The 23774-nt window shown below is 46.9% G+C and overlaps 1 long non-coding RNA gene across 1 annotated transcript in view; it reads right to left on the bottom strand.

Moving 5' to 3' along the window:
* LOC147094721 (uncharacterized) overlaps window positions 1-15734 on the bottom strand; it is an 84445-nt gene extending 68711 nt beyond the window's left edge. The window contains exons 1-2 of the long non-coding RNA XR_015074756.1: window positions 15592-15734; window positions 3615-3745 (exon numbers count right to left, since the gene is read on the bottom strand). This is a non-coding gene — a long non-coding RNA (uncharacterized LOC147094721). The remainder of the gene's footprint in view (window positions 1-3614; window positions 3746-15591) is intronic.
* Window positions 15735-23774: the final 8040 nt, after the last annotated feature.

Raw genomic sequence — 23774 nt, 5'->3', positions numbered from 1 at the left:
AAGGTCAAGGAAATAGAAACAAGAAACTGTGAAGGCAGCAAGAAGTAAAATAAAAAGGCTAAACTGATCTTTGGCTGCTAATATGGCTGGCGCCCACAAATGTCACACCTTGCTGTTAGGAACAATATAAGTCAGTGTGCAGAAGTTATACAGACAATAGGCGATCAGAAAACGCATTACCATGATTGCAAACACATTACCATAATGTTTAGGTGATCGGGAACCCATTACCAGGATATTTACTTAACTGTAACCCATTCAGTAAAATGTGACTTCTTTATTTCAAACTGCCAGGCCAGGAAATCAAATTAACTGTATAAGTGCACAGCTCGGGATTGGTGCAGACTGTACGATGTGTTAATGTCTTCTCAAATGCAAGTATAATAATGTAACACACTGTAGGACAAACTGCTTGCTCTGTTGGATTCGCAGACTCTTGCAGGAGTCAGTGTCGATATATCAGAGTAAGACTCCGCGGATAATAAATCGTTTGAATTCTCCAGTTGTTCGACTCAGTGTTTACTGAAACAGACTGAGGGTAAAAGAATCCGTTCTAACATTCTTTAGTGTAACACATGGAATTATTAAGGTTGCCATTAATAGGAGTACTCTAGCAATGTCCGCGATGTGTAACAATCATACAAAACAAATATGGAACTCCCTGTGGGTAAAACAATTAGAGGGTCCACAGGGAAAATCTCTCTTACAAAGACGTAAGAAACGGGGAGTATTGGAAATGGCCGGAGCAGGGTATGCGGCCGGGTTAGCAACAGTTAATAACTTGGACATAGAATGAGTAAACGAAGGAGTAGAGGAACTACAAGCAAAAATAAAGAAGTTACTAAAACAAACCACTGGAAATTGCCAGCAACTGGCACTGGCAGGAAAACAAACAATAATGCAATTGTTGGGGGTGGAAGAGGTAGTAGCCCCCCATGCAGAAACAATCAATACAATTATTGATCGACTTGACAATGCTTCTCGCCAAACCATAAGGAACTAGTATGTGCCATGTATGGCTCATGGCTATTGTCAAATGCTGAGCATAACATGAGGCAAATAAATAATGGACAGATCCCTGACTGGATTACTAATGAGGATCTGGAACCTTGGATTGACACAAATAAAAGCCTATGTAAGGGGCGTAAAATGGGACAAGTATACCGGGCAGACAATTGTCTGGCCCCATGGACGAAGGTGATTGGCTTTGTACTGGCCATCCCACAACTCCCAGAAGAGAGACAGCCCCTATACGACGTGATTAACATAGGAGAGATACAAAGGGAAAGTTGGGTTAAATATCATGATGTCCCTACCAAGGCACTTTGGGAAGGGGAAGAAGATAATAAACAGAAGAATGGAACCTTAAGGGGGGTGGTAATGGACAGGTGCCACCACAAGGGAAGGACATGGGCATGCACACCGCCCCCCCACCGAGGGAAACACATCCGAGTGCGGATTCACAAAAACCACCAATTGCACCATTGAGGCACACCCAAGGGGAATACACCGGACAAGGGTAGCACCAAGGAACAACGGGGCATTTTCTGTCACCACAACTGAACAGAAATATGAATATCAAGATGATTTGTCCCATTCCCCAACCAAACTTTTGTTTTGATCCAAAGATATCTACACAGATAGGACATCAATATATACACCCACCAAGACCACAGGAAACGAAAACATGGTCACTTGATGGTATGGTACTTAATAAAGAGGTTGAAGCTTATGTCATACCAGAGCCCAAGGCAATTCCTAAGTTAGAGGAAGAGGAGGGTTGGAAGAAATTACGGCAGGAGACGAAGGAAATTTTAAAGTACTATCATAAAATAGAGGAAGACTTACAGCAACAACGAAAAGACATTGGCACAACATTAGCAGAAACTCCTTGGTACAGTAAGATCTGGAATTGGGGGCTAAATGTCGATATACACCCCTGGATCAGGATCATGTCACACGTGCTGGCAGTTGTGCAAGGCGCCGTATTAATGATCCCTTTGTTCTTACTTTGTGGATATTGCCGATGGCAAAAGAACCGCAACCTCGCACAGGCCATAACCAAACGAATAACGAAGGAAGAAGAGAAAGAAAGAAACACTGTTGCTAACCACCAACAAGCAAGGGGTAGGGCGTGAGGAGAATCATTATGAAGACTGCGTTTAGGATTGCGGAAGTATGAGTACTAGACACCCTGGCTTGGTACCACTAGGGCGACGGTCCTCATAGCAAACAATCTTAAACTGCAGCATATTGGCCGTATTGGGTCAAAATGACCAATGGGCCATAAGGGGGGACTGAAGTAGTCAAATTACTATTATATCTTAGTTTGTATGTTAGAATATGTATAATGCAGCACCAATGTACAAGGTGGAGATAATGGGTTAATCCCTATCCGGAGTTAAACGATATAGAGGTCTGTATACTGCATTTACCCAGGTAAGTTTTAAAACATGATTAAGTGACTTCAAATGCTGAGAGATTAAACTGCAGAACAACTCATGGAAAGATTGAGGAGGATGTCTGTTTGGCCAGGCGAGGCAACACATATGCGAGATAACACACCGAAGAATTCATTCGTTGTAAATCACAACAGGGTTCCATTCTTCAAAGTATGGTGGGACTAATCAGAATGCACTTGCTTTGCAGAGGTAACCCGAGACGAGGCCAAAAGTCTGTGCTTTGCACGCCTTAACGAGGACTGTTACCTTAAGACAACATGTAACAAGCAAAACCACCTGGCTATGGGCAAATGGAGGGTTGTAGAGCAATTAAGATGAGGCCCACAGTCACAGGAGGTGACGGGACCAACCGATAACAGAAATGTGGGATTTGTGGGTGGTAAGAAGATGAAATGTCACGGTTTATAATTGCCATTTAGCTATAACTCTGTATATGCAGATAAGCTTTATCCCCGCCCCTAGGGCAGGGGTTTGATTTTTGTATAACTGTGATTGTTGCTAGGGAATCAGTGGAGTCGGATCTGAGAGGGGTCCCAGAAGGCTCTCCCCGGGCCTGTGAATAAAGACCGTTTTGAACCATCCTTCACTCGAAGTCTGTCATCTGTACCAAAGCTAAGCGCTGACTTTGTATATCACTTAGTCCACTCTGAGGGGGAAAGTGTCGACCTGGCACAACACCAGGTCCACTTTTTAGGATACAACAGTCGATACATGCAGAGAGAGGGGGACTGAGAGTGAGGCAGAAGGAGAGACCGAGGCAGAGAAGAGAAAGGCAGAAAGCATGAGACACAGCGAGGCAGAGAGAAATGAGAGAGAGATAAGAGAGACAGAGCAAAGGTGAATGAGAGAGAGAAAATGAGGCGAGGAGAGATAGAGCCATTGAGAAAGAAAGAGACGAGAGTGAGGCAGAGTGAGTTGAGGCAAAGAGAGAGCGAGAGATTAAATGAGGCAGATAGAGAAAAAACCAAGATAGAGGATAGGCAGGTTAGACCGAGTGTAAATCTCCCTCTACTGTTCCATCAAACGATCTGTGGGTCTGATGCAATAGATGTCCATTTTCAATCTGCCTGAAGGCAACGTTTCAAGTTAAACAGCTTAAACCCCAAACGGTCAGAGTGCTGACACTCTGGGACACCTGTCTTATCTCAGTACCTTTCTGAATGTGTTATTGGACACTTGGAGAGATTCCCTGTGCCAGTTTCCTCTTCCCATTTCCTGCGATTCCCAAATCTTCTCCCAGTCTCATTTCATCCCCGGACACCTTGTCCTCCGGCACACTGATCCTAAAGAGAAACAAGACACGGATGTGAAGCTGTGATCAATGCAGTAAGTTTTATTTCTGAGTACAGCCCATTATTCTGACAGCAGTAATACAGGGTCAGGGGTTACGGGACCTAAACAATCAAACAGAGCCTGCTTCCCGTGAAGGAAGGTTTCATTCAGTGAGAACGTGGAGAGCTCGGGCTGGTGGGAATCAGACACTGGATCTTTCACTGTCGGTCTGCAACATCCGAACCCACCAGGGAAGGATAGTGGGACAGAGAGATACGTAGGGCGAGTTGGTCAGTCGCCAAGACTGGTGAACGAATCCAAATAGAGATTCAGTTGCTGAGGGTTTACAGGAGTTGTTTGTTGCTGTTAAATACCAGAATCAAATGAAATCAAATGCACCAATTTAAACAGAAAATACACACACCCCACACCTCTTACTGGCGAGATTTAGGGGTCCAAGTACTTCAATCAGTAAAAGCTCGTGGACGGGTACAATAATAATTAAAGAGGCCAATGGAATGTTGGTGCTTCAGCTGTAGAGAGCTCTGGAAAGACCCCATCTGGAGAATTGCATTCAGTTCTGGGCACCGCACCTCAGGAAGGATATACTGGCCTTGGAGAGAGTGCAGCACAGATAGACCAGAATGTAACCAGGGTACCAAGGGTTAAGTTATTTATTTTATTCGTTACTGGGATCTGGGCATCGCTGGCAAGGCCAGCATTTATTGCCCATCCCTAATTGTCCTCGAGAAGATATTGGTGAGCCGCCTTCTTGAACCGCTGCAGTCCATGTGGTGAAGGTACTCCCACAGTGCTGTTAGGGAGGGAGTTCCAGGATTGTGAGGAGAGATTACATAAACTGGGCTTGTAGTCCATGGAATATAGAAGGTTAAGGGGCGATTTCATTTGATTGAGGATTTTAGGATGTTAAAAGGAATTGTCACGGTAGAGAGAGAGAAATTATTTCCACTGGTTGAGGAGTCTAGGTCAAGGGGACATAATCTCAAAATCAAAGCCAGGCCATTCAGGAGAGAAGTTTGGAAACACTTCTTCACGCAAAGGGTGGTAGAAGTATGGAACTCTCCCACAAAAAGCAGTAGATGCTCGCGTAATTAATAATTTAATTCCCAGATCAATAGATTTTTGCCAGGCAAGGGTGGAGAAAGGATACAGAGCCAAGGCAGGTGGATGGAATTATGATAGATCAGCCATGATCTCACTGAATGGGGGAACAGGCTCGAGGGGCTGAATAGCCGACTCCTGTTCCTACCTCCACTTTATAGTGTCAGCATCGAGCCCTCAAAGGCAGGTAAAATACTGAGCTCCCTCTTCATTACCTAGACATTACCACTGTTACTCTGCTCCTCTCCCCGCTCCATACCATTTCTGTTCCTGAATTTATAAACATGAATATAGAAAATTAAGGATGCGATCATTGAGGTTTTATGATGATCGAGAGATACTATTTCATCTGGTGGGAGTGTCCAGAACAAGGGGCAAAACCTTAAAATTAAAGCTAGGCTGTTCAGGTGTGATGTCAGGAAGCACTTCTTCACACAAAGGGTAGTAGAAATCTGGAACTTTCCCCAAAAAAGCTGTTCATGCTGGAGCTCAATTGAAAAGCTCAAGACTCAGACTGATATATTTTCATTAGCTAGGGTTCTGTTTATAGACACACACATCAGCACAAGAGACACATGCAGAAACACCTACACAGACATACCCACATATACAGACACACACAAAAACACACGTATAGTGGGACACAGAAACACACGCATGTAGAGACACAAACAAACTGAGCAGGAGAGAATGGGTTAAGATTGTAGGTGGATTGAGATCAGTGATGGAGAGAGAGGTTTTAAACAGGATTTTGAAGGCACTTGATCAGCACCTAACAGACAGTCTAACGATTTAGGGCCGAGTGTGGTACAAACCTGACCTCTCACCAAGGACTGTGTTTGAACTCCCCACATTCATTGTACACAAGACCTTCAGATTGGATGGGGTGAAAGGTCAGAGTTTTGACCCTCTGTGACCCTCAGCCCCTTGCTGAATATTGTTTCGAGAGCTGTACCGTGTCTCTTCAGAATTCACCATAGAATTACACAGTATTTACTGCACAGAAACAGGCCATTCAGCCCAACAGGTCCATGCCAGTGTTCATGTTCCACACGAGCCTCCACCCACCTTACTTCACCTCACCCTATCATCATATCCGTCCATACCTTTCTACCTCGTAATTATCCAGCTTCCCCTTAAAGGCACTCTGCTATTCACCTCAACTACTCCATGCGCCAGCAAGCTCCACATTCTCACCACTCTCTGGGTAAAGAGGTTTCTGCTGAGCTCCTTACTGGATTTATTGGTGACTATCTTATGTTTTTGACCCCCAGTTTTGGATTCACCACAAGTGGCAACATCTTCGTCATCTACCTGATCAAAGCCCTTCATAATTATACAGATCTCTAATAAATAACCCCTCGGACTTCACTTTTCTAGAGAAAAGACCCCAGCACGGTCAGACATTCTGGATACTTAGAACCTCTCAGTTCTGGTATCATTCTCGTCAATCTTTGTTTCACCTTCTCCAGTGTCTCTCTATCCTTTTCATAATATGGAGACTAGAACTGTACAGAGTGCACCAAGTGTGGTCTAACCAAGGCTCTAACAGAATCTACAAGTTTAACATAACTTCGCTGCTTTGCAATTCGATCTCTCCAGAAATGAACCCCAGTGCTGTGTTTACATTTTCATGGCCTGTTTAAAACGCTCCTGAAAACCGAACTCTTTGACCAAGCTTTTGGTCATCTGCCCCAATATATTCTTATGCGGCTCCTGCGAAGCACCTTGGGACGTTTTACTACATTAAAGGTGCTATATAAATACAAGTTGTTCTATTTACTCCATCTAAACAATTCTTCATTTTAGAACACCTCGATCAAATCTCCTCTTCACCTTCTCTGCTCGAAGGAGAACAATCCCAGCTTCTCCGTCTATCCAAGTAACTGCAATCCCTCATCCCTGAAACCATTCCAGCAAGTCTCTTCTCCAAAGCCTTCACGTCCTTCCTAGTGTGGTGCCCAGAATTGACACAATACTCCAGCTGAGGCCAAACTAGTGTTTTATACAGGTTTACCATCGATTCCTGGCTTTTGTACTCTACGCCTCGATTTATAAAGCCCAGGAACCCATTGGCTTTATTAACCTGTCCTGCCACCAAAGATTTGTGCACAAACATCCCCCCAGGTCTGTGTTCATGCACCCCTTTTAAAATTGTACCATTTCGCTTGCATTGTCTCTTCTCATTCTTCCTCCCAAACTGTATAACCTCACACTTTTCTGTGTTGCAATTCATCTGCCATGTGTCCGTCCAATCCACCAGCCTGTCTACGTCCTCTTGAAGTCTATTACTATCTTCCTCGCGGTTTTAAACACTTCCAAGTTGAGTCAGCTGCAAATTTCAAAATTGTGCCCTTTATCCAAATCCAGGTCATGAATATGTATCAAAAACGGCAGTTATCCTGGTACTGATCCCCGGGGAACACCATTGAATACCTCCCCCTCCACTCCAAAAAATAGCATTCACCACAACTCTGTTTTCTATCCCTTAGACAATTTTGTATCCCTGCTGCTTCTTTTATCCCACAGGCTTCAATTTTGCCAACAAGCCTATTACGTGGTACTTCTTCAAACGCCTTTTTAAAGTCCATATACACAGCATCAACTGAACAGCCCTCATCCACCCTCTGTTACCTCGTCAAAAGCCTCAAATCAAGTTTGTCAAAATGACAGAGAAACTCTTTCCTCTAGTGGGAGTCCAGAACAAGAGGGCATAATATTTACATTATAAACAGTCCATTCAGGGGTGAGGTCAGGAAGCGCGTCTTCACACAAAGCCAAGTGGAAATCTTGAACTGTCAAACGGCCTAGTTTGGCACAAATCTGACCTCTCACCAAGGACTGTGTTTGAAATCCCCACATTCATTTTACACAAGACCTTCAGATCGGTAGGGGTGAAAGGTCAGAGTTTTGACCCTCTGACACCCAGCCCCTTGCTGAAGATTGTTTCGAGTGCTGTACCATGTCGTTTCAGAATTCACCACAGAATTACATAACGGTAATCCAAAGGGTCTTCTTTAGGCATATTAACAGAAAAAGGGTCGTCAGAGGAGTTGTGGGGCCGATTAGGGACCAAAATGGAGAACTACTGGTGGAGGCAGAAGGCATGGCTGAGGTACTAAATGAGTACGTTGCATCAGCGTTAACTAAGGACGAGGATTTGTCAAAGTTATGGTAAACGAGGAGATTGCTGGGATACTGGATGAGATACAATAGATGAAGAGGACGTACCAGACAGGCTGGCGGTAATTAAAGTGAATAGGTCACCTGGTCCGGATGGGATGCACCCGAGGTTACTGTGGGGAGTAACGGTAGAAATTGTGTTGGTGCTGACCACAATCTTCCAATCCTCCTTAGATTACAGGGGTGGCGCCAAAGGACTGGAGGATTGCAAATGTTACACCCAGGTTCAAACAAGGAGAAGGATAAACCTGGCAATTACAGGCCAGTCAGCTTAACCTTGGTGGTGGGGAAGCTTTTAGAACTCCATGTGTGGTCTAACCAAGGTTCTATACACGTTTAAAATACCTGCTCTGCTTTGTATATCTATCATTCTAGAAATGAACCCCAGTGCTTTGTCTGCATTTTCATGGCCTGGTTAACCTGCTTTTAATGATTTGTGCATCTGTCCCTCTGGATCCCTTTGCTCCTCTACCCCATTTAGACACTAACTTTACAAGGAGTATGTTTCCTTATCCCTCCTACCAAAATTGCAGCATCTCTCATCTATCTATATTGAAATTAATTTGCCATTTACACACCAACCTGCCAGTTTATTAACATCTTCTATTTTGTCACAGTGCTCCTCAGTATTTATACACCAGAATTTGGTGTCATCTGTAAATTTGGAAATTACACTAACTATTCCCAAGTATATATAATGGTGCCTCTGTTCTCTCTCTCCCTTGCTTATTTAAGTATCGGGGTTTTATCCTCTAACTTTTGCTAGTTTATTAATTATTTCACCCTTTCTATTTTATATGTCTTGATCTCTTCTTCCAATGTCATGTCCACCTTTTTCGTTGAGTTGGTAAAAACTGAGGCAAAGTAACTATCCAATATTTCTGAAACAGAAACAAAAAATGCTGGAAATACTCAGCCAGTCAGGTGCTGCAAATACTCAGCAGGTCAGGCTTTTGTATCCAATATTTCTGCCATTTTGCTGTCATTACCTGTTGGTTTATCTTGTGATCCTTTAGTGGCTCTGTCCCTATCCTGAATTTCCTATTATTTATGTGCCTGTACGATACTTTACTATTTCTTTTTATATTCCTTGATAATTTAATTTTGCAGTTTCTTTTCGCCTTCCTAATTGTTTTTCTTATTCTTTCCCAGCCTCTTCCAATTCCCTTGTCATCCTCTCCTTTATTGTCACTGTACTCGGTGTCTGTATTTTTCATCAGTATCCATTTTACCCTCATCTCTTTATTCAGCCCTGGTGTTTTATTATTGGCTAGTTTGTTCTTGTTTTGTCATGGAATATATTTCTCTTGAACTCTACTGATCACCTTTTTAAATATTTCCCACTGCTGTTCTCTCTCTTTGTCTGTCTCTTCAGTTCCATGTTTATCTTCCCGAGTTCCATTGTCATCACCACAAAATCAGCTTGTTCACAATCTTATTACTACTCCTGTCTTTCTCAATCATTATTATGTTGTGATCGATAGTGTAGATTTTCACCTAAGCTTACTTCTCTTATCTGCTCTGGTTCATTTCCCATTATAGATCCGTCAGTGATTCCTCTCTGGTTGGGCTTCTTACGTACTGGGTAAGAAAGGAAACCTGAGCACACTGTAAATACTCCATTCCCTTTTCCGCTTTCCCTACCTCTTCTTGACAGATCATTTGGTGTAGTTAAAATCTCCCATGACCAGGATATGTATTTTACTCTTTTTATAGTTTTGCTGACACAGTTTTCTTCCACTGCTAGGCGGTCTCTACAATAATCTGTTGAGCATTATTTCAACATGACCGAGAGCTCTGCTCCCCCGAAGCATCTGTGTCCTATATGGAAATACGCGCAGATCAGCAGGAATCGCTTGTCAATTGCTCAAAAATGTCAGATAAATTTACAAAATAACCAATTACAGAGACGGGGGAGAGAGAGAGAGAGAGAGAGAGAGAGAACACTGTTCCATCAAACACTCCCGGGGCAGGTACAGCATGGGTTACATACAGAGCAAAGCTCCCCCTACACTGTCCCATCAAACTGTCTGTAGCTCTGATGCCGGTTGTGTCGGCCTGAAGCTGCCGTGAACTCGGGGCGGGACTGAGCGCCGTGCCGATGAGCCGAGCCTGGGCCGTGTGGTGAAGAGTGAGGAGGACAGACAGGCCGGTGGAATGGGCGGACACAGGGCCGGTGGGATTGAGCACAGAGAGTGTGAGGGAGGGCAGAGTGTCTGGGGGCAGAATGAGGAGACAAGAGGAGCCAAACAGGGGGATTTTAAAGGGGGCACGAGGAGAGAGGGAGCGGTGAGACCAGAGACCCGAGGCCAGGTGAGTATTTAAAATCACTTTTGCGAGCTTTTCTATACAGAGGCTGTTGTGGGAGCGGTGAGACCAGAGACCCGAGGCCCGGTGAGTATTTAAAATCACTTTCGCGGGCTTTCTTACAAATTTCAGACCGGCGGCGGTGTTCCAGAGCCACGTCACGATTCAAAATGTGACACGGGCAGGAGGGAGCAGCTGATTGGGTGAGTACGGCCAGGTTAGTTTGACAGCTAAAGTTCATAGTTTATAAAGTTTAGATGGTCTTAATTTTTTGTGGTTATAGTTTCTAGTGTTAGTAACCAAGGGCCCTTGAGTATATCATTTAATTGGTGGTATTGATTTGATTTAAGTTAATTTGAATTAATTAAAGGGTAAGTCATGGCAGGAGAGCTCTGTGCCGTGGTATGCTCCTCCTGCACTATGTGGGAAATCAGGGACACTTCCTGTGTCCCTGACGACCATGTGTGCGGGAAGTTTATCCAGCTGCAGCTACTGACAGACCGCATTGCGGCGCTGGAGCTGCAAGTGGATACATTCTGAAGCATTCGCGATGCGAGGACGTCGTGGATAGCACGTTTAGGGAGTTGGTCACACTGCAGGTAAAGGCTGCACAGGCAAGAAGGGAATGGGTGACCACCAGGCAGAGTAGTAGGCGCAGGCAGGTAGTGCAGGAGTCCCCTGTGACCATCCCCCTCTCAAACAGATATACCGCTTTGGATATTGTTGGGGAGGATGGCTTATCAGGGGAAGGCAGCAGCAGCCAACTTCCTGGCACCATGGATGGTTCTGCTGCACAGGACGGGAGGAAAAAGAGTCGGAGAGCCAAAGTAATAGGGGATTCTACTGTAAGGGGAATAGAAAGACGTTTCTGCAGCCGGAAACGTGACTCCAGGATAGTATGTTGCCTCCCTGGTGCAAGGGTCAAGGATGTCTCAGAGCGGCTGCAGAACATTTTGGAAGGGGAGGGTGAACAGCCAGTTGTCGTGGTGCATACAGCTACCAACGATATAGGTAAAAAATGGGATGAGGTCCTAAAAGCTGAATATAGGGAGTTAGGAGATAAATTAAAAAATAAGACCTCAAAAAGGTAGTAATCTCAGGATTGCTACCAGTGCCACGTGCTAGTCAGCGTAGAAATAGAAGGATATTTCAGATGAATATGTGGCTAGAGGAATGGTGCAAGGTGGAGGGATTCAAATTCCTGGGACATTGGAACTGGTTCTGGGGGAGGTGGGACCAGTACAAACCGGACGGTTTGAACCTGGGCAGGACCGGGACCGATGTCCTAAGAGGAGTGTTTGCTAGTGCTCTCGGGGAGGGTTTAAACTAAAATGGCAGTGGGTTGGGAACCTGAGCAGGGAGACAGAAGAAAGGGAAATAAGGATAGAAGCAAAAGACAGGAAGGAGAAAAACAAAGGTGGCAGTCAGAGAAATCAAGGGCTTAAATCAAACATGGCCACAGTAAATAATAATTCTAAAAGGTGTAAGAGTGTTAAAAAAACCAAGCCTGACGGCCTTGTGTCTTAATGCGAGGAGCATTTGTAATAAGGTGGATGAATTAGCTGCGCAAATAGAGGTAAACGGATATCATCTGATTGGGATTGCGGAAACGTGGCTCCAGGGTGACCAAGGCTGGGAACTCAACATCCAGGGGTATTCAATATTCAGGAAAGATAGGCAAAAAGGAAAGGGAGGTGGGGTAGCATTGCTGGTTAAAAAAGGTAATTAACACAATTGAAAGGAAGGATATTAGCTCTGATGATGTGGAATCTGTATGGGTAGAACTGAGAAATACCAAGGGGCAGAAAACGTTAGTGGGAGTGGTATACAGACCTCCAAACAGTAATGCGGAGGTTGGAGATGGCATTAAACGGGAAAATAGAGACACGTGCAATAAGGGCACAGCAGTCATCATGGGTGACTTTAATCTACATACAGATTGGGCTAATCAAATTAGTAACAATAGTGTGGAGGAAGAATTCCTGGAGTGCATACAGGATGGTTTCCTGGACCAATAGGTTGTGGAACCAACTAGAGATCAGGCCATCTTAGACTGGGTATTATGTAATGAGAAAGGATTAATTAGCAATCTTGTTGTGCGAGGCCCCTTGGGTCGGAACGATCATAATGACATAGAATTTTTCATTAAGATGGAGAATGAAGTAGTTGACTCAGAGACTAGGGTCCTGAATTTAAATAAAGGAAACTACGACGGTATGAGGCACGAGTTGGGTAGGATTGATTGGGGAATGTTACTCAAAGGGTTGACGGTGGATAAGCAATGGCAAACATTCAAAGATCGCATGGAAGAACTACAGAATTTGTTCATCCCTGTATGGCATAAAAATAAAACAGAAAAGGTGACTCAACTGTGGCTAACAAGGGAAATTAGGGATATTGTTAGAATAAAATTTTGCTGGACAAGATTGCTGGACAAGATTTTGCTGGAAAAGACACAAACAACAAATTTGTTGACTGGGACTAATTGAATCACTGCACATTGAGACATGCCACGCTTACGCATGGCTGGAACAAAGACCGTCTCGTGTCCTGTCTGGGACTAATTGGATCACTGAGGACTAACAAGGTTCACTGGTATCCTATCATCGAACTAATCACTTGTATCCTATTATCGAACTAATCACATTCCGCCGGGGAACAAGACGGAACGAAGACCTGAAGAGGCAGAATTGGCAACACAAGTGTGTAAACTCCTGACTGGAGGAAAATAACGATATGCGCTAATAAACGAATTGATTGGATGAATGTAAATGATCTAAAACCAACTTCTTGGAATTGTATATAAGCTCGGCACGTAGTACAATCGGGGAGAAGGTGCTCTCGCAGACCGCGTGGTTGCAGACGCTTCTCCCAGAGCTCTGTCATTTAATAAAGTTGTCTCTCTTACTCAAAATCTAGTTTCCGAGGAATCATTTTTCCTACAACAATAGCATAGGATCCAAGGAGAGGACATATAAATTGGCCATAAAAAGCAGTAAACCTGAGGATTGGGAGCAGTTTAGGATTCAGCAAAGGAGGACAAAGGGATTAATTAAGAGGGGGAAAATAGAGTATGAGAGCAAGCTTGCAGGGAACATAAAAACTGACTGTAAAAGCTTCTATAGATATCTGCAGAGAAAAAGATTGGTTAAGTCAAGCGTAGGTCCCTTGCACTCAGAATCAGGGGAATTTATAATAGGGAACGAAGAAATGGCAGACCAATTAAATACATACTTTGGTTCTGTCTTCACAAAGGAGGGCACAAATAACCTCCCAGAGATGTCAGGGAACATAGGGTCTAATGAGAGGAACTAAAAGAAATCAGTATTGGTAGGGAAATGGTGTAAGGGAAATTGACGGGATTGAAGGCCGATAAATCCCCAGGGCCTGATAATCTACATCCTAGGGTACTTAACGAAGTGGCCCTAGACATAGTAGATGCATTGCTGGTCATCTTCCAAAATTCAATAGACTCTGGAACAGTTCCCATGGATTGGAGGGTAGCTAATGTTACCCCACTATTCAAAAAAGGTGGTAGAGAGAAAACAGGGAATTATAGACCAGTAAGCCTGATATCGGTAGTGGGGAAAATGCTAGAGTCCATTATAAAAGATGTAATAGCAGAGCACTTGGAAAACAGTGACAGGATCGGACAAAGTCAACATGGACTTACAAAAGGTAAATCGTACTTGACTAATCTACTGGAAGTTTTTGAGGATGTAACTGGTAGAATAGATAAGGGAGAACCAGTGGATGTGGTGTATTTGGACTTTCAGAAGGCTTTCGATAAGGTCCCGCATAAGAGATTACCTTGTAAAGTTAGGGCACATGGGATTGGGGGCAAGGTACTGACTTGGATAGAGAACTGGTTGGCAGACAGGAAACAAAGAATTGGAATAAACGGGTCTTTTTCCCCGAGTGGCAGGCAGTGAGTAGTGGGGTACCGCAGGGATCGGTCCTAGGACCCCAGCTGTTCACAATATATATAAATGATCTAGACGAGCGAACTAGATGTAATATCTCCAAGTTCGCAGACGACACAAAGCTGGGTGGGCGTGTGTGCTGTGAGGAGGATGCAGAGAAACTCCAGTATGATTTGGACAGGTTGGATGATTGGGCAGAAGCATGGCAGATGCAGTATAATGTGGATAAATATGAGGTTATCCACTTTGGTGGCAAAAACAGGAAGGCAGATTATCTGAACGGCAATAGATTTGGAGAAGGGGGCGTGCAACGAGACCTGGGTGTCCTTGTGCACCATTCGCTGAAGGTAAGCATGCAGGTGCAGCAGGCGGTTAAGGCGGCAAATGGTATGTTGGCCTTCGTAGCGAGAGGGTTCGAGTACAAGAACGAGGATGTCTTGCTGCAGTTGTACAGGGCCTTGGTGAGACCACACCTTGAGTATTGTGTGCAGTTTTGGTCACCTTATCTGAGGAAGGATGTTCTTGCCATGGAGGGAGTGCAACAAAGATTCACCAAATTGATACCTGGGATGGCAGGAATGATGTATGAGGAGAGATTTGGTCAATTGGGCTTATACTCACTGGAGTTTAGAAGAATGAGAAGGGATCTCCTTGAAACTTATAAAAGTCTATCAGGGCTGGACAGACTAGATGCAGGAAGGATGTTCCGATGGTCGGGGAGTCCAGAACCAGGGGTCACCGTTTAAGGATAAAGGGTAAGCCATTTAGGACAGAAATGAGGAGGAATTTCTTCACCCAGAGAGTGGTGAACCTGTGGAATTCTCTAACACAGAAGGCAGTAGAGGCCAATTCATTAAATATATTCAAGAAAGGAGTTAGATATATTTCTTAAGGCTAAAGGGATCAAGGGGTATGGGGAGAAAGCAGGGACCGGGTACTGAATTTGGATGATCAGCCGTGATCTCATTGAATGGCAGAGCAGGCTCGAGGGGCCGAATGGCTGACTCCTGCTCCTATCTTCTATATATTTCTATATTGTTTCTATGAGAGCGAGCCGGGGGTGTTGGTGCTCAAATCTCGGAAGGTGGCGGCACCGGTGAACAAAGCGGAGAATAATGTCTGTGCTGGGGATCCGGGGCTTTCCAGACAGAGGCGGGCGGGGGGAGAGGACAAGAGTCCGGCCGCTGTGCTGAGCCTGGATCAAACTCTGCTTCAGTCCCAGCTGGAGTCTGGGCCCCGCACTTTAGGGAAGATGAGGGTCCGGCTCACTCTCAGCCCCGCTTATCCCCTCCCTGGGCTACTCCGAGCAGCGGGACACTCACCCTCAGCTCCCAAGGCCGCGGGTCCAGGCGGTGCCGGTGTTGATCCTCCGGCCAATCCATTCCGGCTTCACTCTCTCGGATTCACTTTCCGCCATTTTGTTTCGTTCGCCAGCCGCCTCCGACCTGGAACATGCTCAGTGTGGCCTCAGAGCGCGCTCAGTCACTGCTATTGGGTGAAGACAGCTGATTGACAGCGCGCCCACCAATCGGGGCCCGGCACAGCTGCACGCGCGCCGCCCACATTCTCAGACGGAGGCGGGGCCGGTCGTGATAGCGTGGCGATCGATTTGCATCCGCGCGGCCGATAAACCACCTCAGCGCCAGTGACCTCATGTAAATCGGAAAGGGCGGCTGTGTGACGTTGGCAAACCGGCAACGCTGCCTGTGTGACGTCGACAACCCGGGCTGTGTGACGTCAGTAACCATTGTCCCGTTGGTTGTGACGTGTCTGTCCTGCGGGGCAGAAGCTGCGGGTTTGATCGTCAGTGAGGGGCCCTGAATATAACGTGGTGAAATGTGAAGTTATCCACTTTGGTAAGAAAAATAGAAAAGCAGAGTATTTTTTATATGGTGAGAGATTGGGAAATGTTGGTGTTCAGAGGGACCTGGGTCTTCTTGTACACGAATCACTAAAAGTTAACATGCAGGTACAGCAAGCAATTAGGAAATGAAATGGTGTATTGGCCTTTATTACAAGAGGATTTGAGTATAAGAGTAAAGATGTCTTACTGCAATTATATAGGGCCCTGGTGAGACCACACCTGCGGTATTGTGTACAGTTTTGGTCTCCTTACCTAAGGAAGGATATACTTACCATAGAGTACAACGAAAGTTCACCAGACTGGTTCCTGGGATGGGGGTTGCCCTATGAGGAGAGATTGAGTAGACTAGGCCTGTATTCTCTAGAGTTTAGAATCATTTTTTAAAAATTTGTGTTATGGGATCTGGGCATCGCTGGCAAGGCCAGCATTTATTGCCCATCCCTAGTTGCCCTTGAGAAGGTGGTGGTGAGCCGAATTCTTGAAACGCTGCAGTCCGTGTGGTGAAGGTTCTCCCACAGTGCTGTTGGGGAGGGAGTTTCAGGATTTTGACCCAGTGACGATGAAGGATCGATGATATTCTTCCAAGTCAGGATGGTGTGTGACTTGGAGGGGAACTTGGAGGTGGTGGTGTTCCCATGCGTCTGCTGCCCTTGTCCTAGGTGGAAGAGGTTGCGGGTTTGGAAGGTGCTGCCAAAGAAGCCTTGACGAGTTGCTGCAGTGCACCTTGTAGATGGTACACACTGCAGCCACGGTGCGCCGGTGGTGGAGGAAGTGAATGTTTAAGGTGGTGGATGGGGTGCCAATCAAGCGGGCTGCTGTGTCCTGGATGGTGTCGAGCTTCTTGAGTGTTGTTGGAGCTGCACTCCTCCAGGCAAGTGGAGAGTATTCCGTCACACTCCTGACTTGTGCCTTGTAGATGGTGGAAAGAAATTAGGGAGTCAGGAGATGAGACACTCACCGCAGAATACCCAGCCTCTGACCTGCTCTTGTTGCCACAGTATTTATGTGGCTGGTCTAGTTAAGTTTCTGGTTAATGGTGACCCCCAGGATTTTGATAGTGGGGGGTTCGGCGATGGTAATGCCATTGAATGTCATGGGGAGGTGGTCAGACTCTCGCTTGTTGGAGTGCCTGGCATTTCTGTGGCGCGAATGTTGCCTGCCACTTATCAGCCCAAGCCTGAATGTCGAACAGGTCATAAGAACATAAGAACATAAGAAGTAGGAGCAGGAGTAGGTCTTGTTACATGCGGGCATGGACTGCCTCATTATCTGAGGAGTTGTGAATGGCGCTGAACACTGTGCAGTCTTCAGCGAACATCCCCATTTCTGACCTTATGTTGGAGGGAAGGTCATTGATGAAGCAGCTGCAGATGGTTGTGATGAGAATGAGAGGTGATCTCATTGAAACATACACAATTCTTACAGGGCTTGACAGGGTAGATGCAGGGAGGATGTTTCCCCTGGCTGGGGAGTCCAGAACCAGGGGTCACAGTCTCAGAATAAGGGGTCGGTTATTTAGGATTGAGATGAGAAATTTCTTCACTCAGAGGGTGGCGAATCTTTGGAATTCGCTACCCCAGAGGGCTGTGGAGGCTTCAGTTGTTGAGACAGTGATCGATAGATTTTTGAATATTAAGGGAATCTAGGGATATGGGGATAGTGCAGGAAAGTGGAGATGAGGGAGAAGATCAGCTATAATCTTATTGAATGGCGGAGCAGGCTCGTAGGGTCAAATGGCCGACTACTGCTCCTATTTCTTATGCCCTTATGTTCTTTACAGCCTCCTTGTGTCCTCCTCACAGCTTACTTTCCCACCTGGCTTTGTGTCATAAGCAAACTTAAACACATAACACTCGGTCCCCTCATCTAATTCATTGATATAGATTGTAAATAGTTGAGTCCCAAGCAGTGATCCTTGCAGCACCCCACTAGTTACAGCCTGCTAATCTGAAAATAACCCATTTATTCCCACTCTTCCAGGTGAAACAGCAATTTACTTGTACTTCTTTCAATTTAGTGTACTGTATTCACTGCTCAGGATGTGGTCTCCTCTACATTGTGGAGACCAAACACAGGTTGGGTGACCGCTTTGCAGAACACCTCCGTTCAGTCCGCAAGCGTGACCCTGAGCTGCCGGTCGCCTGTCACTTTAATTCTCCACTACACTCCCACTCTGACCTCTCCATCCTCGGCTTCCTGCATTGTTCCAATGAAGCGCGATGTAAGCTCGAGGAACAGCACCTTATCTTTTGATTAGGCACGTTACGGCCATCTGGACTCCGCATCGAGTTCAACAATTTCTGATCATATCCTCTGCCACCATTTTTTCGGACAGTCACTGTTGTTAATGATTCTGCTATTGCCATTTACACCTCCTCTAGACCCATCTTTGGTTTCTTTACTTGTCCCACTGCCATCCCCTTGTGCTTTGCACCATCATCCCTTCTGTCATTTAATCTCTCCTGTCTTCCACACTATCACAGACCTTCCCTTTTGTTCTTTCCTCCTCTACCCCCTTTCCCTACCTCTGTACCCCCTTTCCCTACCTCTGTACCCACTTTCCCTACCTCTGTACCCACTTTCCCTACCTCTGTACCCACTTTCCCTACCTCTGTACCCACTTTCCCTACCTCTGTACCCCCTTTCCCTGCCTCTGTACCCACTTTCCCTACCTCTGTACCCACTTTCCCTGCCTCTGTACCCCCTTTCCCTGCCTCTGTACCCCCTTTCCCTGCCTCTGTACCCACTTTCCCTACCTCTGTACCCCCTTTCCCTACCTCTGTACCCACTTTCCCTGCCTCTACCCACTTTCCCTGCCTCTGTACCCACTTTCCCTGCCTCTGTACCCACTTTCCCTGCCTCTGTACCCACTTTCCCTGCCTCTGTACCCCCTTTCCCTGCCTCTGTACCCCCTTTCCCTGCCTCTGTACCCACTTTCACTGCCTCTGTACCCACTTTCCCTGCCTCTGTACCCACTTTCCCTACCTCTGTACCCACTTTCCCTGCCTCTGTACCCCCTTTCCCTGCCTCTGTACCCACTTTCCCTACCTCTGTACCCACTTTCCCTACCTCTGTACCCACTTTCCCTGCCTCTGTACCCCCTTTCCCTGCCTCTGTACCCCCTTTCCCTGCCTCTGTACCCACTTTCCCTGCCTCTGTGCCCACTTTCCCTACCTCTGTACCCCCTTTCCCTGCCTCTGTACCCCCTTTCCCTACCTCTGTACCCACTTTCCCTGCCTCTACCCACTTTCCCTGCCTCTGTACCCACTTTCCCTGCCTCTGTACCCACTTTCCCTGCCTCTGTACCCACTTTCCCTGCCTCTGTACCCACTTTCCCTGCCTCTGTACCCCCTTTCCCTGCCTCTGTACCCCCTTTCCCTGCCTCTGTACCCACTTTCACTGCCTCTGTACCCACTTTCCCTGCCTCTGTACCCACTTTCCCTACCTCTGTACCCACCTTCCCTGCCTCTGTACCCACTTTCCCTGCCTCTGTACCCACTTTCCCTGCCTCTGTACCCCCTTTCCCTGCCTCTGTACCCACTTTCCCTACCTCTGTACCCACTTTCCCCACCTCTGTACCCACTTTCCCCGCCTCTGTACCCACTTTCCCTGCCTCTGTACCCACTTTCCCTGCCTCTGTACCCACTTTCCCTGCCTCTGTACCCACTTTCCCTGCCTCTGTGCCCACTTTCCCTGCCTTTGTACCCACTTTCTCTGCCTCTGTACCCACTTTCCCTGCCTCTGTATTTGTTTAAAACTTGTTACAACTCTAACTTTTACCTGCTCTGATGAAAGGTCAACAACCTGAAACTTTAACTCTGTTTCTCTCTCCACAGGTGCTGCCCGACCTGCTGAGTATTACAAGCATTCTCTGTTTTTATTCACTCTGTCTATCTATTTATCTCTCTTCCTCTGTTCCTGTCACTCATCTTGTTCTCTTCCTCTCTCTTTCACTCTCAGTCTCTCTCTCTCTCTGTCTCTGTTTTTCTATGTCACTCTCCCTGTTTCTTTCCCTCTATCCCCCACTATCTCTTTCTGTCTCTATGTTTTGGTCCCTCACACTCTGTCTCTCTCTATCATCTTTGTCTGTCTTCTTCACTCTCTCACTTTCTCTGTCTCTCTCGCTGCCTCGTCTCTATCTCTGCCTCTCTCTCTTTCTCTGCTCTATATCTGTTTCTCTTCCTTTCTGTGTCTCTCTTTGTGTCTCTCTTTGTGCCTCTCCCTCTTGTCTCTCTTTTTCCCTCTCTCTATCCCTCTGTCCTTCCATGTTGTCTCTCTTTCTCTCCCTCTTGTCTCTGTATCTCCCTGTCTCTCTCTCTCTTTCTCTGTCTCTTTCTCGCTGTCTCTCTATCTCTGTCTCTATTTTTTCTCACTATCTCTGGCTCTCTCTCTTTCTTCCACTGTGTCTTTCCTGCTGTATCTCTCTCTGTCTCTCTCTCTCTCAGTCTTCTCCTGTCTTTCCTATTTTCAATTTTCAATTCAATGCAATTTTATTTGTCGTATATGCAGCAGACATGTGTACTGCACAATGAAATGTTGATTTTTACGAGTCCTCCCAACATTGGAATAAATATGGCATAACAATGATAAAAATACTGATAGAAATACTAATAGAAAGACAGTAATCTATATATATAAAAGAGCTCTTCTGTCTGTCCCGATGTCTGTCTGTCTGTTCTCTATACGTTTGAAAGTTACAGAGCGTACCGACGCGCGCGTCGCCTCAAAAGAAAGCTTGCGATTCCGGACCGGTCATAGGCGTATTTACGTTTCGGCCGGACAGAAACTGCGCCCACGGTATCCGAAAAACGTTCAGCCTTCCGCTCATTAGCATCTCATTAGCGACCGTGTGACGTCGAGGTCGACCAATCGGACGGCGGGTTCCTTCCTACAGTTGAGTGTCGAGTGACTCGACGATTGACCAATCCTACGCTTCGGTGACCTGACCGGTCGACCAATCGGTGCGTGTGTGGGCGGGCCTTATCCTTCTGAACTGAGGTGAGTGGCCGCCATCTTGATTTTTCACGATTTTTTCCCCACACTTTCAGTGTGTTAGGGAAGTAAGGTAAATATTTGAATTATGTGTTAGGGAATTAATTAACAATTTATTTGAGTTTTATATTGTGTTTAGCAACCCCCCCCCCTCCTCCTCACCCTTGCGCAGGGGGGACTCGGGGCCTGAAGCTCAAAAAATTTCTCTCTCTCTCTCTCTCTCTCTTTCTTCCCTCTCTCTCTCTCTCCTTCTCCTCTTCCCTCTCTCTCCTTCTCCTCTTCCCTCTCTCCTCTTCCCTCTCTCTCCTTCTCCTCTTCCCTCTCTGTCTCTCTCTACTTCCCCGTCTCAGGTTTCACGGTGTCGCGAACGGAGCGCGGGCGGGCCGCCCGAAGTTTCCCCCTCGCTAACGGCCGCCAAGCCGCCCTTGCCTGCTCCCCACGGGCCGCCTCGCGCCGCCCGCACTGACCGCGCATGCGCCGCCCGCACTGACCGCGCATGCGCCGCCCGCCCGCAGCGGCTGTCCATCAGCCACGCGATACGCAGGGGACCTCAGCTCCAGTCCGTCCCGGCCTCAGAACCCGACCGCGCCTTAAGCGCTAGGCCCCGCACGGCCGCTATCGCAACGGCACCGGACCTCAGGCGCTAGGCAGGGGGAGGGGCCGGAGAGAGGGACAGAGGGGAGTGGAGTGGGGGAGGGGAGGGGGTGGGGGGAGGGAGACAGGGGAGTGGAGGGAGGGAGGGAGAGGAGAGGAGGGGAGGGGAGGGAGAGGAGGGGAGGGATAGGACAGGGAGAGGACATGACAGGGAGAGGGGGGACACACAGGGGCAGGGAGACCAAGCGCCCCAAAATTGCCCTCGCAACGCGGGGCTCCCCAGCTAGTAATAAATAAAACAACAGTAATAAATAATAATAAATTAATCGTTCATGAGTCTTATGGCCTGGGTGTAGAAGCTGTTTCGAAACCTGCTGGTACGAGACCGTATGCTTCGGTATCTCTTACCGGACGGGAGCAGGGCGAAGAGGTTGTGGCTGGGGTGACTCGTGTCTTTAATGATTCTCAGGGCCTTCCCCCGGCACCTCTCGGGGTAGATATCCTGCACAGCAGGTAGTTTAATTCCTATAGTGTGTTGTGCAGCTTTCACTACCATCTGTAGAGCCTTGCGGTCTGTGGCGGTGCAGTTGCCATACCAGGTAGTGATGCAGCCGGACAGGATACTCTCGATGGTGCACCAGTAGAAGTTGGTGAGAATCTCGGGGGCCATTCCAAATTTCTTCAGTCTCCTGAGGAAGAACAGGCGTTGGCATGCCTTCTTGGTTACAACGTCGATGTGATGGGACCACGTTAAGTCCTCCGTAATGAATACACCCAGGAATTTGAAGCTGCTGACCCTCTCCACCTCAGCCCCTTCGATGTAGATTGGGGTGTGTCCCTCCCCCTGCCGCTTCCTGTAATCCACGATCATCTCCTTTGTTTTGCTGATGTTGAGAGAGAGGTTGTTGTACTTGCACCATTCTCCTAGGGCTCTTACCTCCTCCCTGTAGCCTGTCTCGTCGCCATCTGTGATCAGGCCTACAACGGTAGTGTCATCAGCAAACTTGATGATGGAGTTGGAGTTGTGCGTGGCCACGCAGTCGTGAGTAAACAGGGAGTACAGAAGGGGGCTGAGCACACAACCCTGGGGAGCTCCCGTGTTCAGGATCAGTGTGGAGGAGGTGTTTCTGCCTATTTTCACCACCTGGGATCTTCCCGTCAGGAAGTCCAGGATCCAGTTGCATAGGGAGGTGTTAAGTCCTAGCTCACTGAGCTTGTTGACAAGCTTGGAGGGAATAATGGTATTGAATGCTGAACTATAATCAATGAACAACATTCTCACATAGGTGTTCCTCTTATCCAGGTGTGATAAGGCAGTGTGCAGTACAGTGGCGATGGCATCATCCCTAGATCTGTTTGGGCGGTAGGCAAATTGGAGTGGGTCCAGTGTGTCAGGTAGTAATGAGTTGATGTGGGTTTTGACCAGCCTCTCCAAAGCACTTCATGATGACAGAAGTGAGTGCTATGGGGCGGAATCGTTTAAACAGGTTACTTTTGTTTTTTTGGGGACTGGAATAACCGAAGTCATCTTGAAGCGGGTGGGGACTACAGACTGGTACAGTGAATGGTTGAATATATCCGTAAACACGGCTGCCAGCTGGTCAGCGCATGCTCTAAGGACACGCCCAGGGATTCCATCTGGACCGGGTGCTTTGTGGGTGTTCACTCTCTTAAAGGTCTTGCTCACGTCAGCCACGGAGATTGAGAAGACCCGGTCGTCCTGAGCCGCGGGCGCCCTTGTAACAGACCAGTTGTTGTTGGCCTCAAACCGGGTGTAAAAAGTGTTAAGCTCATCCGGGAGAGAGGCATTGCTGGGCATGACACAGTTGGGTTTCCCTTTGTAGTCTGTAATAGATTGTAGTCCACTCCACATCCTTCGCGAATCTGAGCTATGATAGTGTGACTCCACTTTGTCCGTGTATTGTCTTTTTGCATTTTTGATGGTTTTTCTGAGGTCGTACCTTGATTTCTTGTACTCATCCATGTCCCCAGAGTTGAATGCGATGGACCGTGCTTTTAGCATAGCACGGATATTGCCATTTACCCATGGTTTCT

This window comes from Somniosus microcephalus, unplaced genomic scaffold (assembly GCF_052327205.1).
Source record: "Somniosus microcephalus isolate GS21.2 unplaced genomic scaffold, FLI_Smic_1.0 unresolved_chr1, whole genome shotgun sequence".
In the NCBI taxonomy this organism is placed as follows: Eukaryota; Metazoa; Chordata; class Chondrichthyes; order Squaliformes; family Somniosidae; genus Somniosus; species Somniosus microcephalus.
This window is presented reverse-complemented; position numbering and strand designations above follow the sequence as displayed.